Source organism: Balaenoptera physalus (genome assembly GCF_965194825.1).
Source record: "Balaenoptera physalus genome assembly, chromosome: 14".
Classification (NCBI taxonomy): Eukaryota; Metazoa; Chordata; class Mammalia; order Artiodactyla; family Balaenopteridae; genus Balaenoptera; species Balaenoptera physalus.
Genome location: NC_138893.1, coordinates 59,035,558 through 59,059,066, shown reverse-complemented (window position 1 = coordinate 59,059,066; position 23,509 = coordinate 59,035,558). Strand labels below are relative to the sequence as shown.

At 35.8% G+C, this 23,509-nt stretch overlaps 1 protein-coding gene and 1 long non-coding RNA gene across 3 annotated transcripts in view; one reads left to right on the top strand and one right to left on the bottom strand.

Annotated features, from left to right (window-relative positions):
* The window catches only part of HTR7 (5-hydroxytryptamine receptor 7), a 680,316-nt gene that overhangs the window by 352,200 nt on the left and 304,607 nt on the right, over positions 1-23,509 (bottom strand). The window lies entirely within an intron of this gene.
* LOC309642536 overlaps positions 464-23,509 on the top strand; it is a 48,776-nt gene continuing 25,730 nt past the window's right edge. The window contains exon 1 of the long non-coding RNA XR_014253248.1: positions 464-22,019. This is a non-coding gene — a long non-coding RNA (uncharacterized lncRNA). The remainder of the gene's footprint in view (positions 22,020-23,509) is intronic.

The following is a 23,509-nucleotide window of genomic DNA, read 5'->3' as shown; positions in this document are numbered from 1 at the left end:
CGCCCGCCCCGGCGGGTGAGCAGACAAGCCTCTCGGGCTGGAGAGTGCTGCTCGGCGCCGAGCCTCCGTGCGGGAACCTCTCTGCTTTGCCCTCCGCACCCCTGTGGCTGCGCTCTCCTCCGTGGCTCCGAAGCTTCCCCCCTCTGCCACCCGCAGTCTCCGCCCGCGAAGGGGCTTCCTAGTGCGTGGAAATCTTTCCTCCTTCACGGCTCCCTCCCACTAGTGCAGGTGCCGTCCCTATTCTTTTGTCTCTGTTATTTCTTTTTTCTTTTGCCCTACCCAAGTACGGGGGGAGTTTCTTGCCTTTTTGGAGGTCGGACGTTTTCTGCCAGCGTTCAGTGGGTGTTCTGTAGGAGCAGTTCCACGTGTAGATGTATTTCTACTGTATCTGTGGGAAGGAAGGTGATCTCCGCGTCTTACTCTTCCGCCATCTTCCCGAGGACCAAGACTGAGGTTTGATATAATCCTATATTTTAATTTAAAGCTGTTAAATGTTACTTTCACCATTAGATTTTATTTCACCTAGAATTGATTTTTTTTTTTTTTGTATGGCTTATGTTGAGATATAATCACATTTCTTTCTTATTTTCTTAGGGTTAAGATGTTGATCCTGTCCCAACTGATTTGCCAAAAGAACTATGTCATATATCAACTTTCCATATATGTTTATTTTGGAGCTCTTTTTATGTTCAACGGACCAATTTCCCTTCTTTTAACACTGCTGGCCTAAATCATGCTATTTTATTTACTAAAGTCTTGCTCTCTGGGAAGAGAAACTGCCCCACCAATTTCCTTTTCCACAAATTGTCTTAGCAACTCTTGGTCCTTTTCTTCTGAGTATTTTTTTTTTAATCAGGTTTTCAAAGACTTGTATGTTTTTAAACTTTTCTTAAATGGGAATTGTTCAGAACATGTAGATTAATCTTGGAAGAACTAGAATATTAATGATATTAAATCATATTACCTTATTATCTTGTTCTCACACTTCATTTTGAAGATTCATTCATAGGTATGTTATATTTGTGGCTATATATTATATATATAGTATTTAAATTTTTGCTGTTGGTATATAGGAAACCAAATTATCTTTGTTTATTGATCTATGTTCAGTAACCTTGTTGAGCTCTCTTCTCAATTCTAAAACTTGTATATTCTCTTGGATTTTCTATGGAGATAATCATATCCAATATGGATATCCATATCCAACAGCCTATTTCTTCCTTTCTATCTTTCTTCTCATTATTTTGTTTCCTTTTCTTACTATACTGGTAAACCCCCATTATAATGTTGAATAAAAGTTGGGTAATGAGAAATTTCATTTCCACTTGATTTTAAAGAAAATATTTCTAAATTTGTGCCATTAAATTTTGGGTTTCCTGTAAGTTTTTGGTATGTGCCTTTGGCCAGGTTAAGCAAAGTCTTTTTCTTTCTAGTTTGCAAAGTTTTAAGTTTTTTCTTCAATTAATGAGAGGGTGTTGAATTTTATTAAATATCTGTCTACATTTATCTGGATGAGGTAAATTATCTCAATACATTTTCTAAAGCTAAACCAAACTGGCAATCTTGTTAAAAGCCTAGTTTTCCATAGTGTATTATCAATTAATATTATTGCACAGTAATGCTACATTAACAAACCACCCTAAAACACAGTGACTTGGAGCAGTAATCATTTACACTCATGGATCATTGGTCAGCTGAGGTGGATGGAATGGCAAAGGAAGCTGATTCACCAGTGGCATCTGGAACACCTGCTAACCTAAGATTGTGAGTTTGTGCTCATGTCTGCTGGTCAGCTGATCTAAGCAGGGCTGAGCTGGGCAGCTCTATCAAGTTGCCAGTCTGTATGTTAGCCAACTGGCTCTGCTCCACACAACTCATCCCCCTTAGACAAGCAGGTTAGAGCAGGTTTAGCCCTTACGTGTTCTTCCCATGAAGATGGCAGAGGGACAAGAAACAGCTTTATTGTACAAGCTCATTCCAAGCTCTTGTACCATTTCTACCAAATTCCCATTGACCAAAAAATAGCACATTAAAAAAATCCCAAGTCAAATGGTTGGGAAGTGCACTCCACCTTTTGTGAGAGGAATTGCACAATTACATGGCAAAGGGTATTGATATCAGTAAGAGTGAAGAATTTGGGCCAATAACGCACTCTGCCACAATGTATTGTTCTTCTAATACATTGCCTAGCTTTGCAAAATCCCAAAATATTATTTATTAAGTACATGATCTTAGAATTGTCCTTTAGTGCAATTGTTATGGAATAAAGTTCAAATAACATTATCATTCTCCTTTTTCTCTTATATAAAACATGAACAAATTGACTAGTGCCAATATATCTATATATCTAGGACATGAATTACCCCAGAGATTTCCCAAGGCTGGGAAACTTACTTTACTTCTTTCCTAATTCTACTAATTCCTATATTTTTGGAAAATTTTTTCTATGCTTCAGGAGCCAATTTAGGTTGAAAACTCTCAAGAATTTCTTCATACATTCAAATAAAAAATGTCACCATGGGTAATGTAAGTCTAAATCAGTCTAAGTTCAGTCAGGAAAATAGGGTCTCTTGTTGCCTAAATAAGGGGCTTAACACAGGAATTGGGACAAATATCTGTGTTGCCAAGAGACAACTTTTCCTGCCAGGACATTTCCCACATTTAAGACCTTTCGATTTACCTGATTCATTTCACAAAGTGGGCTCAGTCTGAAAACAAGATACATTAACCATAGAAACAAAGAATGTAAAGTGTATAGAGATGAACCTAATAATGAATGCAGAAAATCTTTCAGAGAAAATGCTTTCATTCTATTAAAGGACATGAAAGAAAATTTGAGTAAATTGAATGACACAACATGTTTATGCATGGGCTAATTAATATGGCATTGAGGTCTATTATCTCACAAAACAGCCTGCAAATTCAACACAATAACAATAGAAAGTATAGCTGGAGGCATTAAACTCATTCTAAAGTTTACATGGAAGAAAAATCAAAGTCAACTTTGAAAAAGAGTAATAAGAAGGAAGATCAACCCTACAAGATATTAACATATATTATTAATTCATAGTAATTAGATCATCAGACTAATGGAACACAATAAAAGAAACAGAAATAGATCCCTGCACATATGAAAACTTGATATATAATAAAGATGCTACCACAAAGCAATAAGGAAGAGATAGTAGGAAGCTATGTGAATCTACTGATTAAAAAAAAAAAGCAAAAATTAATTTTTGTCTCAATTAAGAACATACCTACTTACTCAGTTGATTTTCTGCCACTAAAAAGCCTTTTTAAGATTCTTGCTCAGCTACTATCATCAGAAAGTGCCTGTTTTGGAGGTGCAATGGTTCCCGATGCCCCCACTTGGAGAAACAGATTTACCTGAAAAAGTAACTCATAGGAAGCACCAGACTGTAACATGGGTGTGGGAAGATCATAGAGCTAAAGGGAGTTGGAGAAATAAGAAGGATTTCCTAAAAGATATTATAAAAAACTGGGCAGATAGAAGACTGGAAGAAGATATTTACAACCTTTAAAACTGATAAGGAAACAATACTTAGATTCTAAAAATGATCGTGACAATAAAGAAAAAGATAAGAAGTATAATAGAAAACTAGAGAAAGACCAACCAGTACAAGAACATGTTCAAAGTCAAAACTAACAGGAAAAGTACTAATTTTTCTAAAAAAGCAACAGTGAAAAATTAATGTACACCCATCAGAATGCAAGAATTAGGAAGATGGGTAACATCTAATGTTGGCCAGTTGTGGACCTGAGCACTCATGCACTGCAAGTAAGAACAATAATTAACTGATCCAGGCATGCCAGAAAGCAGTATGGTAGTGTCCAGGAAAATAAAGTATGTGTATGCTTTACGACTCAGTGATGCACTCCTGGAGATTTATATCTCAGGGGAGCTCTCTCAGAGAATGTCTTAAGGGTACATGTTCAAGCATGTTCAGCATGACATTGTTTTTAATGACAGGAATAGGAGGTATGTTCAATGTATATTTCTAGTATGAAGTTTGTAAAATGAAATAGCTGTATATCATGGAATTCTATGAAGCTCTATGAAGCTCTAAGCTCAACAAACTAGACACACATACAATAACGCTGACCAACATTTAACACATTGTAAGAAGTGAGCAAACTATTAGAATGGGATTTATAGTGCAATATCACTTGTGTAAATTAAAAATAAACACACAAATCAAAACCATATATTTTACAAGGACACGTATTAAAATATATAGAAATATATATACTTAAACATATATAATATAGTTAAGAATGTAAAGCAGATCTACTAGAAGGGAAAAATTAAATTCGTAGGAGTAAATCCTGTGTGAATCAATTATCATCATGTGATATATACGCAGGAGTATGATGAGTTCCACTTGCTGCCTGAGTTGCAATAGCTAAAAGAAAAAGAGAAAAATAAAAGTACCCACTTATTCCTTGATCCTGAGGGCTCTCTGTAATATACCACACAATGACAAAAATCTTTTGGTGCAAGGTTAGAGATGGGAATGGAAGAGGCTGAATCTATACTAATAAACGTTCTGGATTTTGCATGATTTATTTACAACAGATCAAGATTTTAGAGAATTAATTCCCCCCATATTTAAGATTTTAGGCTGTTTTAATCCTGTCACAGTACTTTGTAACAGGGCACAGGCAAAGATGGATTTGCTAATCCAACCTCATTGAACAGTACTGCTTAGCAGAGTTCAGGGAAGATTGTCCCCTCTGAGGTATACAACACTTATGCATCCCCATGTGTATGAAGTTATCTAACAGGACGCAACTGATAGGTGCCTTTTTTTATTCGCATGTTTGGTCAAATCCTGGTAATATTTGTAAGTTTCCAGGTATTGTACCCATTAGCTGACACAATGACTGATTGCCAAAGACCTGAATGCTGCAATTAGTCAATGGTGTCGTCTTAATTAGTAACTTCTCCCTAATAGTCCCTCTTCTTCACTTCTGACAAGGAAATCACAAGAAAATGGCAGAGATTGGTTCTAAGCTAGCCTTAGAAAGTTGGATTGGCTTTAATGCTTTTGCTTTGAATTAAGAGCGTTCTTTCAATAATCACTACTCAAACTAAAAGGAAAAAATATGCATCCACCAAGAGAAAGAATCATGAAAGTCCTATTGTATTATTCACCAGTCAGAAAACACCTGGAAGAACTTTTTTCAGCTCTCGAAGTCAGTTTTTAAGAAGGACTTATACAAACTGATTCCTATATAAAGAAAAATGAACATGATCGTATTAAGTCTGGAAGCCACATCAAATCAGGAGCTAAGGGTGCTGGTACCAGAGAAGAAAATTTTTAATATTTGAAGGAGAGCACTTTTTAAATGCAAGTGTTTGTGTTCTATCCCATCAGGGTCTCCAAAGTTCTGCCTTGTTTATAAATCTCACAAGTTCTCAAATGGCAAGGGATTTGTTTCTGTGTTTATGATAGACTGCAAGAAGATATAAGTATCTGATGTTTCACTAAATGACAACTATGGACACCTCCAGCCCTTATTTTCAATACATCTGTGAAAATGTTTTTAATATGTTAAAGGAAATGAAGATGCTCTCTTCCTAAATGGCACATACACTTGATTTTCAAATCACCACTTTTTCTTGACTCCAGAATAGAATGAAATAAATGTTTTCCACATCATTCTAGATCATTTTATTGCTACCTTGACTCTGTTGGACACATATGACTGACTATTGGACACATATGACTGACACTTTAATATCTGCAAAAACCCAAGAACATAGTCTTGGAATGAGTCACCATTTTCTATGACAGAGGCTGCCAACAAAGGTCCCAATCAGAAGTGGGACTTTCAAAGCAGAAACTATAGTTGAAACAATACACAGTGAATTTCTGAAACTGTCTATTTTCCCATTTTTTCAAAAGCATCTGAGGGACTGTCTACAGTACATTGACTCTGGAGCTTAAGGGCATTTGTATCAAAAACATGAAGGTACCTATAAGCCTGATGGAAAAGCTATGCTGTTTTTTAGCTAGTTTATTCAGTAGCACCATCAAGATGGAAAACTGAGATTTATGATAGTGACAAAACCACAGAGAGCCAAGAGAAGCACTTTTCAAGATTTCTGTCAAGAAGAGGTCACTCTGGAAAGCAAAGCTTCTATGCACAGCCATTACCTAAGACAGATGCTCTGGGGGCATTTTTCAAACCAGGAGGGAGAGCAGGGCGCAGACACTGTTAACTCAAAGCCCATTGGGACTCGTGGGTCTAGCCTACACAGCCTTCCTATCTATGCCAAGCTATTTTCAGGGACCAGCTTTTAATCTGGCACCTCTCTAAATGTATTTCATTCACCGTCAGGATTGTAAGTATTCAGTTTGTCAGCTTTTATGGGCAACCAACCAAGGAGGTAATTGCTAGCTTCTTTACATGTGCCAGGCAACAATTCAGCAGAGATGATCTCCATCATTTTGCTAGAAGAATATTCTTATTTCTAAAATAAATAAATAAGTATTTTTCAAACATAGAAAGTGGTAGGACTTTATTTATGCATTCATCTGTGGGAAGAAACTAAGCCAATGGGAACAGAGAAGTCCCCATTCAGGTATTACCCAAGCAGGAAACCTTAATTTTTTTCTTGGTTGCATTAATGTAACAGTGGTTTCCTTCAGAGCTGGTACCAGCTGCTAGGGGACATTTTAGGAATTTGTGGGGGAGGTTTTTTTGATTGTCAAATGTTTGAGGACCCCTAACTGTGTTTATTAGTTGGGGTCTGTAAAGAGTTGGACAGTCTCACACATTGAAGAATTGTAGCCTGAGTAACTTTTGAATGTACCATAGGACTTTCTCTTGTGGGAGGAAATTTGTTAATAATAATCCAAGCTGAGAACCTAACTGTATTTTACACATAAACACAAATTACATTTTCAAGTTTCCAAGAATTCAAAAACCATGAAAACAAAATAGTTTTGTTCAGAGAATTACAACAATTCTCCACGTCACAGATAGCAACCCTCTCCCTGGTATTCTAAATTCCAAGCTGTCACATTCAGAATAATTCTATCTCTAATTAAGAGATATCTCTAAGTAAGCATCTGACTGCTTCATTTATGCATTGTAACACATGTTATTTTTAATTAATTATTTATTTTAAATTATTTCTCCTTAGGTTATAGTTAAGGCATTATATAGGTTATTTTTGGATACAATTCTTTTGTGAGATAAATATATTGCAAATATTCTCTCTTAGTTCATAGCTTATCTTTTCATTCTCTTAACATCTTTTTGAAGAATGGGTGATTTTAATCCTGATAAGCCTAATTTATATTTTTAATATTTACTGGTTTTGGTATTCTGTCAAAAAGTGTGCCTACCCAAAGTTCACAAGGATGTTCTTTTGTTTCCTTCTAGAATTTTATGGTTTTGCTCTTATATTTAGGTCTACAGTAAATTTCAATTAAATTTTATGTCTGGCATGGGGGAGGCAGATATTTGTTTATTTATTTTTGGTATAGGCTGTCTACTTGTTCCAGAAGCACTTATTAAAAATATAAAGCCATTTGCCATTGAATTACCTTAAAGTTTGTTAAAAATCCATAGCTTACATATGTATAGCTCCATTTCTGGACTCTTTATTCTGTTATGTTGCTCTATGTTTCTCCTTACATAAATACCTTGGCTTATTGTGGCTTTACATTGCCTTGACATCAGGTGGTATAATTCATTTAACTTTATTTTTCCTTTTCAAAACTGTTTTAGCTCTTCTAGGATTGATACATTTCTACATATATATAAGCATTTAAGCATGATCTTGTCAATTTCTGGAAAAAGCATGTTAAGATTTTGATTAGGATGGCCTTGAATGTATAGATCAAGTTGGGAAGAAATGGAAGTCTTAACAATATTGAGTCTTCCAAACCATCAACATTTGTCTAGGACTTTTGCTCAGGAATACTTTATAGTTTTCAGTGTAGAAGTCTTTCACATCTTTTACATGAATCCTAACTATTTAATGATGTTACTGTAGATAGTAGAAAATAAAAAGCAATATTCTATTTTTTGTGTATGTATAAAGAAATGTATTAACTTTTGAATATTGACCTTGTATCCAGTAACTTTACTAAAGTCATTTACTAATTCTACTATTATTTTGTAGATTCCTTAGGATTTTCTCCATAAGCAATCACATCAGCCGCAAATAAAAATAGTTTTCTTTTCTTTTCAACTTTTGTGTTTTTAATTTCTTTTACTTAGTTGTCCTGGCTAAGAACTCCAGACCAAAGTGAAATTAAATGGGTGAAAATGGCCCTCCTTGCTTTTTACTCATCTTTGGAATAGAGCATCAAATGTTTTTCCATTAAATACAAGGTTTTTCATCTGTGTATTTTTTCAGATTGAAGATATTTTTTCTGTTTATATTTTATTGAGAGTTTTGGCATGAGTGTATGTTGGTTTTGTCAAATACCTTCTCTACATCTATTAACATGATAACATACTTTTTCTCTTTGACTCTGTTCAGGTGATGAATTCCACTGATGGATTTTTGAATGTTGAATGAACTGTACATTCCTGGGATAAACCCCGAATAATCATGATGTTTTTATCCTTTTATCTATTGTTGGATTATCTTTTTCTGAGGACTTTTACATCATTATTCATGTGATATTGGTCTTGGGAACATGGTAAGGAATATGGCTCTGGACTCGAGCTGCCAGGATTCAAATGGCAACTCTATTACTATCTGCATGCTCTTGGACACATGTAATCAGGATAATAATTACATGTCTTGCCAGGATAATAATAAAGCCTACCTCATAAATTTGTTGGGAGGACTAAATGACATGTGTATACAACTGACTACTGGAAATCTCTAGCTGGATGTGTTAGAACCATGTCAGATTTGAAATATCCAAAACCAAACTGATTTTCTACTACTCCAAAACTTGCTCCATTCACTGGCTTCCTCATCTCATGAAATGACAACTCCAATCTACTGTCCTCAGGGCAAAACCTTGTAGTTTCTCATGCTGAACCTTTTGCAATCATCCTCAACTCCTTGTTCTTTCTCATATCAAATATACAAAATGTCAGCAAATCCTGTAGTTTCTACCTTCAAAGATACCCAGAATCTGACCACTTCTGACCACCTCACTGCTACCACGCTGACACTCTAACTTGGATCATTCTGATAATATCCTGACTGATCTCAGGGCTTCCACCTTTGCAACCCAAAAACCTGTTCTCAGCACAGCATCCATTATATTCCTGCAAGCATTTCAGTCAAATCATGACGCTCCTTTGCTCAAAACCCTCTATCAATCTTCGAAGTCCATCATGACCTTCCAAGCCCATTATCTGGCCCCCTATTCTCTCTATGACCTTGTTTCCTACCACACTCCCCTAGCACTCTTGCTGCTCCAGCCACATTGACCTCCCAATCTTTATTAATCACACCAGGCATAGGTCCATCTTAGGGTTTTTGCAGTTGTTTTTCCCTTCACCTAGAAGTCTCTTCCCCCAGATATTTGAATGGCTTGCTCCCTTACCTCCTTCAGGTCTTGATTCCAAAGTCAACTTCTCAATCAGGGCTTCCATGGCCACCTTATTTTTAAAATGTGTGTGTGTGTATTGACACTGCAACATTTCCTAAACTTCCTGCTTTAGCTTTCTTCAAGCATTCGTCATCATTTAATGTACTATGTAATTTACAAACATATTTTTTATATGTCTTGTCACCATTACCCATCAGAATATAAAGTCCATGAGAAATAGAGATTTTTATATTTCGTCCATTCCTCTGTTCCAAGTGCCCAAACTGTACCCAGCATTTAGATCTTCAGTAAATGTTTATTGACTTAATTAAATAACACATTATAAAGGTATTTATAACACACAGCTCTTACACTCAGAAAATTCTCAATAAATATTAATGTTTATAATTTTAACATTTACATCTTTGTTAAACCTCCCAGCTTTCCAAGGCCAACAAAACATGTTCTAACTCTTGGAAGAAGCAGGAAAATTGTTTTATCTCTTTATCACTGACAGCACTGCTTGTGTTTAGTTGGGCAGAAATGCCATAAAGCTCTGCAATTCCACAGGCTACAAATGAGTTGTACCTGCCCAGACTACTGTCCACCCAAGGACACACACAGAAATAAGAAATATGATATACTTCTACTATTCTTCCTACCTTGGGGAAAAAACCATATTCAAATCCAATCAACACCTCCAAAATCCTTTCTGACGACTCATTTCTCCAACTCCCTTTAGCTCTATGACCCTCCCACACCCTTGTTACAATCTGGTGCTTTCTATCAGTTACTTTTGTCAGGTAAATCTGTTTCTCTAAGTGGGACCATAAAGAACCCAGGATGTACCTCCAAAATAGGCACTTTCTGAAGCAGTAGTTGAACAAGAGCTTTAAAAAGCCTTTTAGTAGCAGAAAATTAACTGAGTAAGCAGGTAGGTTCTTAATTGAGCCAGTGTTTTTAACCCAATATATTCACATAGCTTTCTAGTATCAATTTCCCTTTATAAGGTACTTCCATAAAAATTGTAAATAAGACCAAACTTATACATATTCTTGAATACCAGTCTCCCTAAATAATAATCTAAGTACATAAATTATTTTCAGGCACTTGTGTTCCCTCCAGAACTCAGAGCTATAGATATTCAAACTTATTAATGAAATCAGAGTGTAGCAACCTCATAGACCATGGTGTGCCTTGCACGCCCTCATTCCAATAATACAATTCCAGAAATATAAAATGTTAGGTTCAGAAATAATCCACTCTAAACTTTACACAGGAGGGAGCCAAGGCTGTGCCAATGTCACAGAGCTAGGTAGCAGCAAAGTGGAGGCTAGAAATTGGGGCTTCATTTTCATGTCTGCAATGCTTACTCACCACCCACTCAAGTCTCAGGTACTGGCCTCATTGTGAGTCCTGAATATTGAGTACTTTAATTGCACTAGATGTCTGAGTTAATATAGGTTACAATGATCTAAGCAATTTAATTCAACTTGTTCAAAAACCTGTAATGAATTTCCACTCTACACAAGATCAGAGAGCGAGAACCACGGATGAGAGCACGTTTTGGATTTAGCTGAAAGTTCTTCAGAAATCTGAAGATCTACAATATAGCTTAGAATATTACTAGCTATAGCAAAGGAATTGTCCTCTTTTAATTATGCAGGAGAGCAGGACCTAATCCACTTCACATCTGTGATGATAAAGTACCTCTTCAGATAAATGGAGAATGGTACTTTGTACCAGATTCATTTTATCAGGGTAGAGTACAAATAAATCCATAGAACGTGACATATAGTTCTTATTACATCAGTCTGCTGGCTCTTGATACAGAAATATTTTAAGTTATAAAATTGTTATTACATACTACACTGCTCCTTCATGATAGAGAGCTGCATGGTAGCTAATAGCAATTTGAACAGACCTTGAGATTTTCACCAGCAAGGTCATTATCCAGAATCTATATACAAGCAATAATAATTTCACATGCTCTCCCACAAGAGCTCTTAAAGATGGTCTCTCCTCTACCTGAGTTTTAAGAAGCAGGACAAGAATGGCTTTCCCAGCCTAGGGAAAAGTGAATGCCAAGTAATAATTCAGAACCACAACACAAATGAGTTTCAGCAGCATATATAATTACTATCCAGTTTCAAGTGGGAATGAATTTTTTCTTCTATGTAATTCTATAAGCTCAGGCTTCTGGCAGTATTAGTTACCCATAAAAATTATAACTTAGAAGTTGAGAATAATTGGAAGGATTATTTTTACATGTGGTTAAGAAAGATAACCAAGTTTACATATTAAGGGAAAATCAAGAATGAATGTAATGAACATCTTTTCCAGGTATGGTTCTAAGTTATGTTTGGGTATCCAAAAATGGATAAAACATAGTTCTTGCTCACAAGGAATTCAAATCTATTTGAGGGACACTGGTATATAAATAACAAGTGGGGAAAACTTAGAGTCTACGGTCATGAATTCAGCTTTGCCACTTATTAACTGAGAAACTTTAAGCAAGTTTCTTAACCTCTCCCAGGCTTTAATTTTCTCACTTATAAACCAGAATGCCTTCCTTCTGAGGTACTGTGAGGATTAAAGCAGATAATACATGGAAAGGGTTTAGCACATCTCCAGGTAGTAGTATGCAAAATTACCATCATTATTATTATATAAAGTACAAATAAACAAATGCTAATAGAAATACAAGCAATGTTCCATGAAAGCAACTTATTCTGCCTGGTGATTAGACCTCTGCTCTGAGCTACACATGCCCTTTACAAAAGCAGCACAAATAGAACATGTTTCCTAAGATATGTTTAGAATATTTTCAGAGCAACAATCCTGAGGTTATTACTATTCCGGATGAAAGGACAAGGAGTAGCCTTGTGTCTGAAACTGCTCTGTCTATGACTGACTGAAGAGAAAGACAAATCTATTATCTGCATTGTCTAAAAAAATTGCCTAAGAAAAGGAAATCACAAGGAAACCCAATTTACCTCATAGTGAAATTTGGCTTAATCTGAATCTGACTTAAACCTAGGGCAAGAATCTTCTGGCAACACTAAATGGTCTTTCTTTTTTTTAAATTGTACAATGTTGTGTTAATTTCTGCTATACAGCAAAGTGATTCAGTTATACATATATACATTCTTTTTTATATTCTTTTCCATTATGGTTTATCACAGGATATTGAATATAGTTCCCTGTGCTATACAGTAGGACCTTGTTATTTATCCATTCTGTATATAATAGTTTGCATCTGCTAACCCCAAACGCCGACTCCATCCCTCCCCCACCAACTCTCCCCCTTGGCAACCACATGCCCGTTCTCTATGTTTTAAATGGTCTCTTGAAAAAGGGGCCTCACCTAGAAGTTTCTGTGGGCACTGTCTTAGTCTGATTGGGCTGCTGTAACAAAATACCATAGACTGGGACGCTTAAACAACATACATTTATTTCTCATGGTTCTGGAGTCTGACAAGCCCAAGATCAAAGTGCTGACAGATCCAGTTCGTGGTGAGCGCCCACTTCCTGGACTGCAGACAGTCACATCCTCACTGTATCCTCACATGGTAGAGAGAGGAAGATCTGGTATCTCCTCCTCGTCGTAGAATGGGTGCTCTACTCTCATGACTTCATCTACACATAATTACCTCCCCAAAGCCCCACCCTGTAATAGTATCATATTGGGGGTTAGAGCTTCAGCATATGAATTTTGAGAGGGACACAAATTCAACCCATAACAGACCACATAGTTACACACTGCTCCATCATGTTTTTATTAACGTATAGTTGACTTACATTAGTTTCAGGTGTACAACCCAATGACTCAATATCTTAAAAGATTATACTCCATTTAAATATATTATAAAATACTGGCTATATTCCCTGTCCTGCACAATATATCCTTGCAGCTTATTTATTTTATACCTAGTAGTTTGTATCTCTTACTCCCCTACTCCTATGTCTCTCTGCCCCCTTCCGTCTCCCCACTGGTAACCACTAATTTGTTCTCTATATCTGTGAGTCTGCTTCATTTTTCTTATATTTACTACTTGGTTGTATTTTTTTTGGATTCTACATATAAGTGATATCATACAGTATTTGTCTCTGTGTGACTTATTTCACTTAGCATAATGCCCTCAAGTCCATCCATGTTGCTACAAATGGCGTAAGGTCATTCTTTTTTTTGGGCATATCATCTGCAAATATTTTCACTCATTAAGTTGTTTTTTGCTTTGTTGACAGTTTCCTTTGTTGTGCAAAAGCTTTTAAGTTTAATTAGGTCCCATTTCTTTATTTTGCTTTTATTTCTTTTGCGTTAGAAGACAGATGCAAAAACATATTGCTGCAATTTAAGTCAAAGAGTGTTCTCCCTACGTTCTCTTCTAGGGGTTTTATGGTTTCATGACTTACATTTAGGTCTTTAATCCACTTTGAGTTTATTTTTGTATATGATATTGGAAAATGTTCTAATTTTATTTTTACATGTAGCTGTCTGGTTTTCCCCGTACTACTTATTGAAGAGACTGTCTTTCCCCATTGTGTATCTTTGCCTCCTTTGTCAGATTAATTGACCATAAGTGTGTGGGTTTATATTTGGGCTCTCTATTCTGTTCCAAAGACTTTTGAGTCTGTTTTGTGCCAGTACCAAACTGTAGCTTCATAGTATAGTCTGAATTCTGGGAGTGTGATATCTCTAGCTTTGTTCTTTGTTCTGAAGATTGCTTTGACTATTTGGGGTCTTTTGTGATTCCATATAGATTTTAGTATTATTTGTGCTAGTTCTATGAAAGATGGCATGAGTATTTTGATGGGGATAGCATTAAATCTGTAGATTGCTTTGGGTAGGATGAACATTTGAATATTAGTTCTTTCAATCCATGAACACAAGATATCTTCCCATTTCTTTGTATCATCTTCAATTTCCTTCATCAATGTCTTATAATTTTCAAAGTATATGTCTTTCACGTCTTTAAGTTTACTCCTAGGTATTTTATTCTTTTTGATGCAGTTTTAAACAGGATTGTTTTGCTATCTCTGATAGTGCATTATTAGTATATAGAAAAGCAATAGATTTCTGTATATTAATCTTGTATCCTGAAACTTTAATTCTTTTAATAGTTCTAATAGTTTTTTGGTGGAGACTTTAGGGTTTTCTATATGTCAATTGCAAATAGTGACAGTTTTACTTCTTCCTTTCCAATTTGGATGCCTTTTATTTCCTGTCTTGCCTGATTGCTGTGGCTAGGACTTCAAATACAATGTTGAATAAAATTGGCAAGAATGGGCATCCTTGTCTTCTTCTTGATTTTAGAGGAAAAGCTTTCAGCTTTCAGCTTCTCAACCCTGAGTATGATGTTAGCCAGGCTTTTTTTCATATATGGCCTATATTATGTTGAGATATGTTCCCCTCGACTTCGGTGAGCATTTTTACCATAAATTGATGTTGAATTTTGTCAAATGCATTTTCTGGATCTATTGAGATCATGTGATTTTTATCCTTTGTTTTGTTAATGTGTTGTATCACATTGATTGATTTGCAGATATTGAACGATCCTTGGAATAACTCCTACTTAATCATGGTTTATGATCCTTTTTACGTATTGTTGAATTCAGTTTGCTAATATTTTGTTGAGGATTTTTGCATCTATATTCATTAGAGATATTGGCCTGTAATTTTTTTTGGTGATATCTTTGTCTGGTTTTGGTATCAAGGTAATGGAGGCCTTGTAGAATGAACTTGGGAGTGTTCTGTCCTCTTTGATTTCTTAGAATAGTTTGAAAAGGACAGGTATTAATTCTTCTTTATGTGTTTAGTAGAATTTCCCTGTGAAGCCACGTGGTCCTCGATTTTATTTGCTGGGAGTTTTTTGATTACTAATTCAATGTCACTACTAGTGACTGATCTGTTCAGATTGTCTACTTTGTTGGCATATAACTGTTCATAGTATCCTCATGATTATTTTTTATCTTCATTTTTCATTTCTTATTTTATTTAGATCTTTTTTTCTTGATAAGCCTTTAGTCAGGCTCAATTTTGTTTATCTTTTCAAAAAACCAGCTAATGGTTTCAATGATCTTTTCTATTGTTTTTTTTGTCTCTATTTCCTCTCTGATCTTCATTATTTCCTTCCTTCTGCTGACTTCAGATTTTGTTTGTTCTTCTTTTTCTCATTCTTTTAGATGGTAGGTTAAGTTGTTTAATATTTTTCTTGATTCTTGAGGTAGCCTTGTACTGCTATAAGCTTCCCTTGTAGAACTGCTTGTGCTACATCCCATAGATTTGGGAAAGTTTTTTTTTGTTTGTTTTGTTTCTGTCTTAGGGTATTTTCTGATTTCCTCTTTGATTTCTTCATTGACCCACTGGATTTTAGTAGCATATTATTTAGTCTCCACGTGGTGGTGATTTTCCCCTTTTCTTCCTATAATTGATTGCTAGTTTCATATTTTTGTGGTTGGAAAAAAATGCTTGATAAAATTTCCATCCTCAAATTTGTTGAGGCTTGTTTTGTGGCCAAGCATGTGGTCTATCCTAGCCAAACTTCCACGTGCACTTGAAATGAATGTATATTCTTCTGTTTGGGAAAGGAACGTCCTACAGATATATATTAAATCCAACAGGATTAATGGGTCATTTAAGACCACTGTTTCTTTATAGATTTTCTATATGGATGATCTGTCCATTGATATAAGTGGACAAGTCCCATACTATTATTGTATTTTTGTTAATTTCTCCCTTTGTGTCCCTTAATATTTGCTTTATATATTAATATTTAGTTGCTCCTGTATTAGGTGCATATATATTAACAAATATTATATCCTCTTTTAGTATTGATCCCTTTATAATTATATAATGCCCTCTTTGTCTTTTGTTATAGACTTTGTTTTAAAATCTGCTCTGTTTGATATGAGGACTCCTATCTCAGCTCTGTTGTTTCTATTTGCATGAAATATCTTTTTCCATTCCCTCACTTTTACCTGTGCATATCTTTAGCTCTGAAATGAGTCTCTTATCAGCAGCATATAGATGGGTTTTGCTTTTTATCCTATCAGCCACTCTATGTATTTTGATTGGAGCATTTAGTCAGTTGATATTTAAAGTGATTATTGATAGGTATGTATTTATTGCCATTTTGTTACTTGTTTTCCGTTTGTTTTGCAGTTCTTCTCTGTTCTTTTCTTCTTTTAGTTACTTCCCTTGTGGTTTGATAATTTTCTTTAGTGGTATTCTTGTGTTGTTTTCTCTCTAGTTTTTGTGTATTCATTGTTGGTTTTTGATTTGTAATTACAATGGGGTTCATATACATCGACTTATATCTACTTGTTTTAAACAGATAGCCCTTTAAGTTCAAACACATTCTAAAAGATCTACATTTTTTACTCCCCTCCCTTACAGTTTGTGTTTTTTGGTGCCACATTTTACATCTTCATGTCTATCCCTTAGCTATTTATTGTAGTTATATTTTATTTTATAATTTTTATCTTATAATCTTCACTTTGCTTATTTAAGTGGTTGATCTACAGCCTTTAGTATATGTTTGCCTTTACCAGTGGGATTTTTCCTCTCCTATCCATTCTTCTTATTGCAGCTTTTCCTTTTCTACTTAGAGAATATCCTTTACACTTCTTGCAGTGTCTGTTTAGTATTGATGAACTCTTACTTTTTTACTTGTCTGAGAAGTTGTTTATCTGTCCTTCAATTCTGAATGATAATCTTGCTGGGTAGAGTATCCTAAATTGTAGGGGTTTCCTTTTCAGCACTTTAAATATATCATGATATTCCCTGCTGGCCTGCAAAGATTCTGCAGAAAAAAAAAATCACATGATAACCTTACAGGGGTTCCCTTGCATGTGACTATTTTTCTCTTGCTGCCTTTAGAATTCTCTCTTGATCTTTAACTTTTGCCAGTTTAATTAGGATATGTCATGGTGTGGGTATCTTTGGGTTCTTCTTGTTTGGGACCTTCTGCACTTCCTATACCTGGATATCTGTTAAGTTTTCAGTCATAATTCCATCAAATACATTTTCAGCACCTTTCTCTCTCTTCTCCTTCTGAGACCCCTATAAATGCAAATTTTGGCACACTTGATGTCACTCCTAGGGGTGCATGTAATGACCTGATCACTTCTCTTCCTTTACTACCCAACTCTGTGTGGATCTTTCTTTACAGCCTTGGTTGTACAAGAATCTTTCTACTAGTGTCCAGTTGGTTTTCAGTGAGAACTGATCCACATGTAGATTTTTTTGATGTGTTAATAGGGGCAGGTGAGCTCAGTGTCCTCCTACTCTGTCTTCTTGATCTCCTCTACAGCTCCATCTTCTTGAACTATGGTGCTAAGAGTTTTTGAAATATAAAATTTTAAAGTTTTATATTTACAGAAAAACTGCAAGGATAGAGTTCCTATGTACCCCATGCCCACCCCCACCCCCCATTTCCCCTAGTATTAACATCTTACATTAGTATTGTAATCTGTATATCTGAAGAAACCAGATAGACCCCCACCAAAATTCTGGTCTGGACATCAAGATCAACAATGTCACACACACATCAAGAAGTTATGAAAAATCTATTACTATTATATAGTGAGGTTTTTTGGGTAGAGCAGGAAAGCCTTTGCAGTCTTAGAATCAGTGATTTCTCCAAGAATTTCTGACTCCTTTTATTGGAGCATGGAATTAGAAACCAGTATCTGGGCACTAGGAGTGCTCATTGTTACTGGGGTATTGTTGCTTTTAGGCTCTGAGACAGAGCAAAAGCAATATATTCTATGCAGTAACCCATATATACATATCAAAGACTTTTTAAGAGGCAGAAGCAATACTGAAAGCCAGGAACATATTGAAAATGTCTTTGGCTCTTGTGCAGAGTTCTATCAATCTCTGTACTATTAACAATTTGGGCTGGATGAGACTTTATTGTGAGAGCTGGAATGTGCATTGTAGAAGGTTTAGCAGCATCCTTGGCCTCTCCTCACCAGCTGCTAATAGCACTCTCCTTCCCCAGCTGTGACAGCCAAAAATGTCTCCAGGCATTGTCAAATGTTGTCAACCACAACTTTAGTCCAAATGCTCAAGAAAACCCTTTGATTTCTATATATTTAATGGAATATATTTACCTTTTGAAAGTTATTTTTCAAATAAAATCTAAATTAAAAGGAGACCATTAACCACCAAATCAAACTACATCCAAGAGATTCTCTTTCCTCTTTTCTTATATCTACTTTTAAAAATTTATCCTGTTACTTTGAAAATTCCCTTTTCTCTCTCTAGCTTTTATTTTGCATTTAATAAAAATAAGTGTCTGTTTTTAAATAGTTTCTTAACTTTGCTAGTAATTTGCTGGCAACCATACTCTGATGTTTGACCCACCACTTTCCTATCAGAAGTGGGTTGGTTATCAGTGGAAGACATTATCCTCAGTTCTCAAGGGAAACCAAACCTGCCAACACCTTGATCATGGACTTTCCAGATTCCAGAACTATGAGGAATAAATTTCTATTGTTTAAGTATCCAGTCTATGGCATTTTGTTATGGTAGCCCTAGCAGACTAATGCACCCTCCTTAATGTTTTTGAAGTTCTGTAATAGCATACATTGTCCTAGAATATACCATATGGATAACATGTTGGTCTACCTAGATAGGCTGATGAGCTGCTTGAAGAAAAAGACTTCATAGATTAAATGTGCATGGTGGTCATCTGATTTTCTCTATTGAATTATTAACTAGAAAACAGCATCACAGATCTTGTCTATCACCCACAAATCCTAAATCCTAGTCTATTAGAAATGACTGCTGGTTGAAACAGTTTCTTTTAACAAAAGGCCCCAAGATTCTCAGAATAAAAATCATAGCCCTCTCTTTCTAGTTCAAAAAACAACAGTAACAACTAGTATTGATCCTTCTTATGTGTCAGACACTGGTCTCTATGCTTGGCCATTGGTGAGGCCATCTGAAACAACAAGCTTCCTTCCAAAAGCAGCCACTGGGTTGGTTCCCATTTTCTGGCCAAAAAAATACTTATTGGGACTTTTAAGAAGGATGAGATCACAATTTTATCTCTTACAGTCTAAGATACAGATGCAATTGACCTTTCCAACATGTGAAGCCCCAAAATACTGGACTATCAGTCAGTATTAATTACAGGTTACAGCTGGCAAAAGCTACCCTTAACAGAGCTGTGTTATTTTCATCCTTGCTTGCAAGTGAGCTAATTCTTACTTTGGTTTCCCTCTCTAAAACTTTGTTAAAAGAAGCAAGTAGCATTTATCACCTACCAGCATTCTGACTTCTACTAACCTATTCCCATAGAGCTTCAGATTCAGGAATCCCACACCTGTCTTCAAGGGATCACAGTATTCATTTTACCAAGTATTTGTTATGGCATGACAAGGATAATCAACTTTCCAGCCTACAATATGTGCTTGACCACTAAGCCAAAGCAGCTCCACTTCTAAGCAACAAATCCTGTAATGGTGGTGGTTCAGCATAGGAAAAAGAAATCATTCTAGGGATTTTAAACTGGAAGGAGTTTTATATAAGAAATTAAACAAAACTATTAGATCACTAGAGTAGCAGTGTCAAGATCTCAGTAGAGCCTGAAAGAAAACTGAGCTGCCAAGTGTCAGAAATGCTGGTTAAAGCAACAAGCCAAAATGGAAGTTACAATCAAGTCTTTGATCACTTACAGTGGTAATATAAGCAGGAGGGTAAAACCTCAGAAAATGCTGACTCTCCCACGATATTCCATTTTCTCCCATGGAAAGGTACACAGGTGGAGGGTCGACCAGTAGACCAATACAGTACATGGGATAGACCCAGTACAGATATGGGAGGTGCTCTCACTGTTGAGGGCACTCCAAACAAAAGTTTCCTGCAATTTTATGGACTCTGGATCAGGGGAATAGAATGGGAGGGGGAGGGCTAGGACTAGAAAAGCACTGAGCCAGAGTGGAGGAAGTTATCTTTAAGGGTCCCCCCATCCTCTTCCCCATAAGGAGACCTCAGCAGAAGCACCTGAAGAGGACCTTGGCAACAATACCCCAGATAAAAAGACTTCTGAATGCAGATGCTTAGTCTAGAAACACAAATATGTTTAAGAGCATGGTGGGCCAGAGGGCCTGAGTGTTTGATTCTAACTCCCTTATAATGTGCACCAAGTCTTGTGTATAGTGACTGGCAGTTTTCCCTGTGAGGTCTGCCAGGTAAAGCCTATGGTCAGGCCTGAAAAATCATACAAAGGCAATTTTTGGTGAAGAACCAGACTCTTCAGCAAGATCTAGGCAGGACCTTCAGGAATGAGTCTTAGAATACAGAACTGACCCACCAGGAAAGCCACTACTGTGAAGGCCACCACTTAGTGTTTTGAATGAAGGAACCAACATATCTAACATCCATATCTGATACCCAGTGGAATTAGGATGCTATCACAATTGCCACTACTGTCACCACCACAATTGCCTCTAGACACTCAGGAGCCTAGATAATGGTCCATGGAGAATGTTGCAGAAAAACGTCATTTCTCCACAACCTAGTTTTCCATGAACAACCAATTAAAAGAAGATGAAGATAGAGTGAGTGTGAACAAGATGGCAAATGAAGCTTCTTCTGGTTCTTAAATGTTATGATTTTCAGTATTTAATGAACTCCTGGGTTAGTCTCTCAAGAATAGAAAAAGGCAGGAGACAGCTCCTGCCCATGAAGAAACTGAAAATATTGATTTCCTCAAAAAATTGATTACGCAACATCTATGATCTTAGTGGATTTTCTTTAGAGTGATATTGCAGAATATGTTATCTGTCACCTACTCATGACTTCTTCCCTTCTCTCCTCTCTCATCGAAGATTGCTGATAGTGTTTCAAATTCTTCTCCCACCATTATGCAGTATAATTTCTAAACTTTATACCCAAATGAATAATGGTGCCCAAAAAGATAAAGTACCTTCCATACACCGGAAGTCATATTCTTTTTAATACAATCAGAGCCATAAGTGGCATTTTCTCTTCTAAGATAACATCATAATTATACATATGATTTTAAGAATAATTAAATAACTGGGGAATGGTTTCTGTTACAATAATTATGGGAAGCAAAGACCTCTGACTGAATGAACCTCACTGAAATCTTTAATAAAGTCTGAGAAGTGCTATTTGTCATGCAAAGAAACAATGAGTTAAGGCAAATACCAGCTTAAGATAAAAAGAACATTAACTGTCCCTACCTTCATTATCCCAACCTCTCAGTCACTAATCACTTAACCTTTTATACCTTTGTTGAAACCTCATTAGTAAAAAGGAGACCTGCTTACTAAGCATAATGGTAAGGCTTTAATGGATTTTAGAGATCTTCACCATCTATGACTGAAATGCAAATTCGTTTTATTTGAATATTTAAGAGCACTAATTGAGCATTTTTAATGGGTTTCAATTGTCAGAATAAAATAAAGTTCTCCAGCAGAATCTGAATTTTAACAAATATTAAAGTCAAAGAAATTAAATAGAGAAAAAGTACTTTGGTGACATGAATTTTAGTTAGCACAGTTAGTTTTATAATACAATTTTTAAAATCTGTTTATTTGGCTTTAAAACTAACTCAGCAAATCTCTTCACCCAGGGAAATTATTTCCTGAAACTGTTTCACTGCCTTTAGAAACACTGCTTTTTTGGATTTATTTGGCTTGGTTTTTCTTTGTCTAAGAGACTAGAAGGGAGTCTTGGAAGGTAAGTATCTTTCAGTGGTGTTAAAAGATAAACTGAGGCATATTAAAAATTTTAAGAGTTTGAGCAAAAATCAATTTAAATTGGGCAGTACCAAACCGGAAGGGGTTAGGAGCACTCCACCAAAAGGAACTTGGGAAGAGACTTTTATAGAGAAAAAGGGGAAGCAAATGCAAGTAAATTATTGACTGGTTATAGCTTAACGCCTAGTTGGCTCTTTGTGATTGGTTGTCCTTAGGTTTCAATTTCATAACCTTGAGGCATTTATAGGATTAGATTTTGTTTCCTTAACTAGGTTGCCACAGCATTAGAGCCATCTCCATCTAATGGCCTCCTTGTTTAACTAATTTAACAGTGGGCATATTTCAGTCTAGATAAAATTTGGGAAAAAGAGAGAATGGATACTGAATGTTTACTCAGTAGTATCTGCCATGAGATATTTAAACAGAGAAGCATAAGGCTTACCATAGGAAGGATCCACAATTCCTTTTGACAAAGATTATGTTCTCCCACCTGTTCGTCTAACTAATGTCTGTCTATTCTTGTTTTGATACTGTTTTAATCTTGGATAAATATTAACAGAAGCTAGATTCTGCCCCTGCATCCTTTTTAAGACCTTCTGATACATGATAAGTGTTATCTAATCACATGACACTGTGCACAAACCTCTATTATAGCAGGCAACATGCTCCATTGAAATAATTTGTTTTTATGTGCATTCTCCTCTACTGTGATCCCTCTGGGCATCAACTATGTTTCGTCATATAGGATGGTGCCTGGCACATGTTTAGTGCTCCATAAATCTTTGTAGAATTAACAAATGAATGAATGAATAAAAGTATCAATAGAGTTCTACCATATTTCCAAATGTTTTTATTTCTGAAAATTTAAATATTTACGTTCTATTTTTTCATCTCATATTTTAAAAGATAATACACTTTTTCCTTTTATTTTCCTGAGGGTTTTACAAGGAAATTACATGCAGGATATAAACTTTTTAGAGAGAGATTTCCACAATGGATACCCACACTGGATAGCCAAGGCATAGGGAAGTGAACATGCAGACTAAAATTCCTAAAACCACGCCAATTATTACAAGTTTGTCAAGATACCTTGATTTACCTTAGAATAAGACCTTATTACCTTCCCTCTAAAGGCAATGTGTGTTATAAGCATTCCCTATGAGTATGCATAAGTGGAAAATTACAAAGCATACTTAAATGCAACATTATTCTACAAAAATGTTGGCAATGCT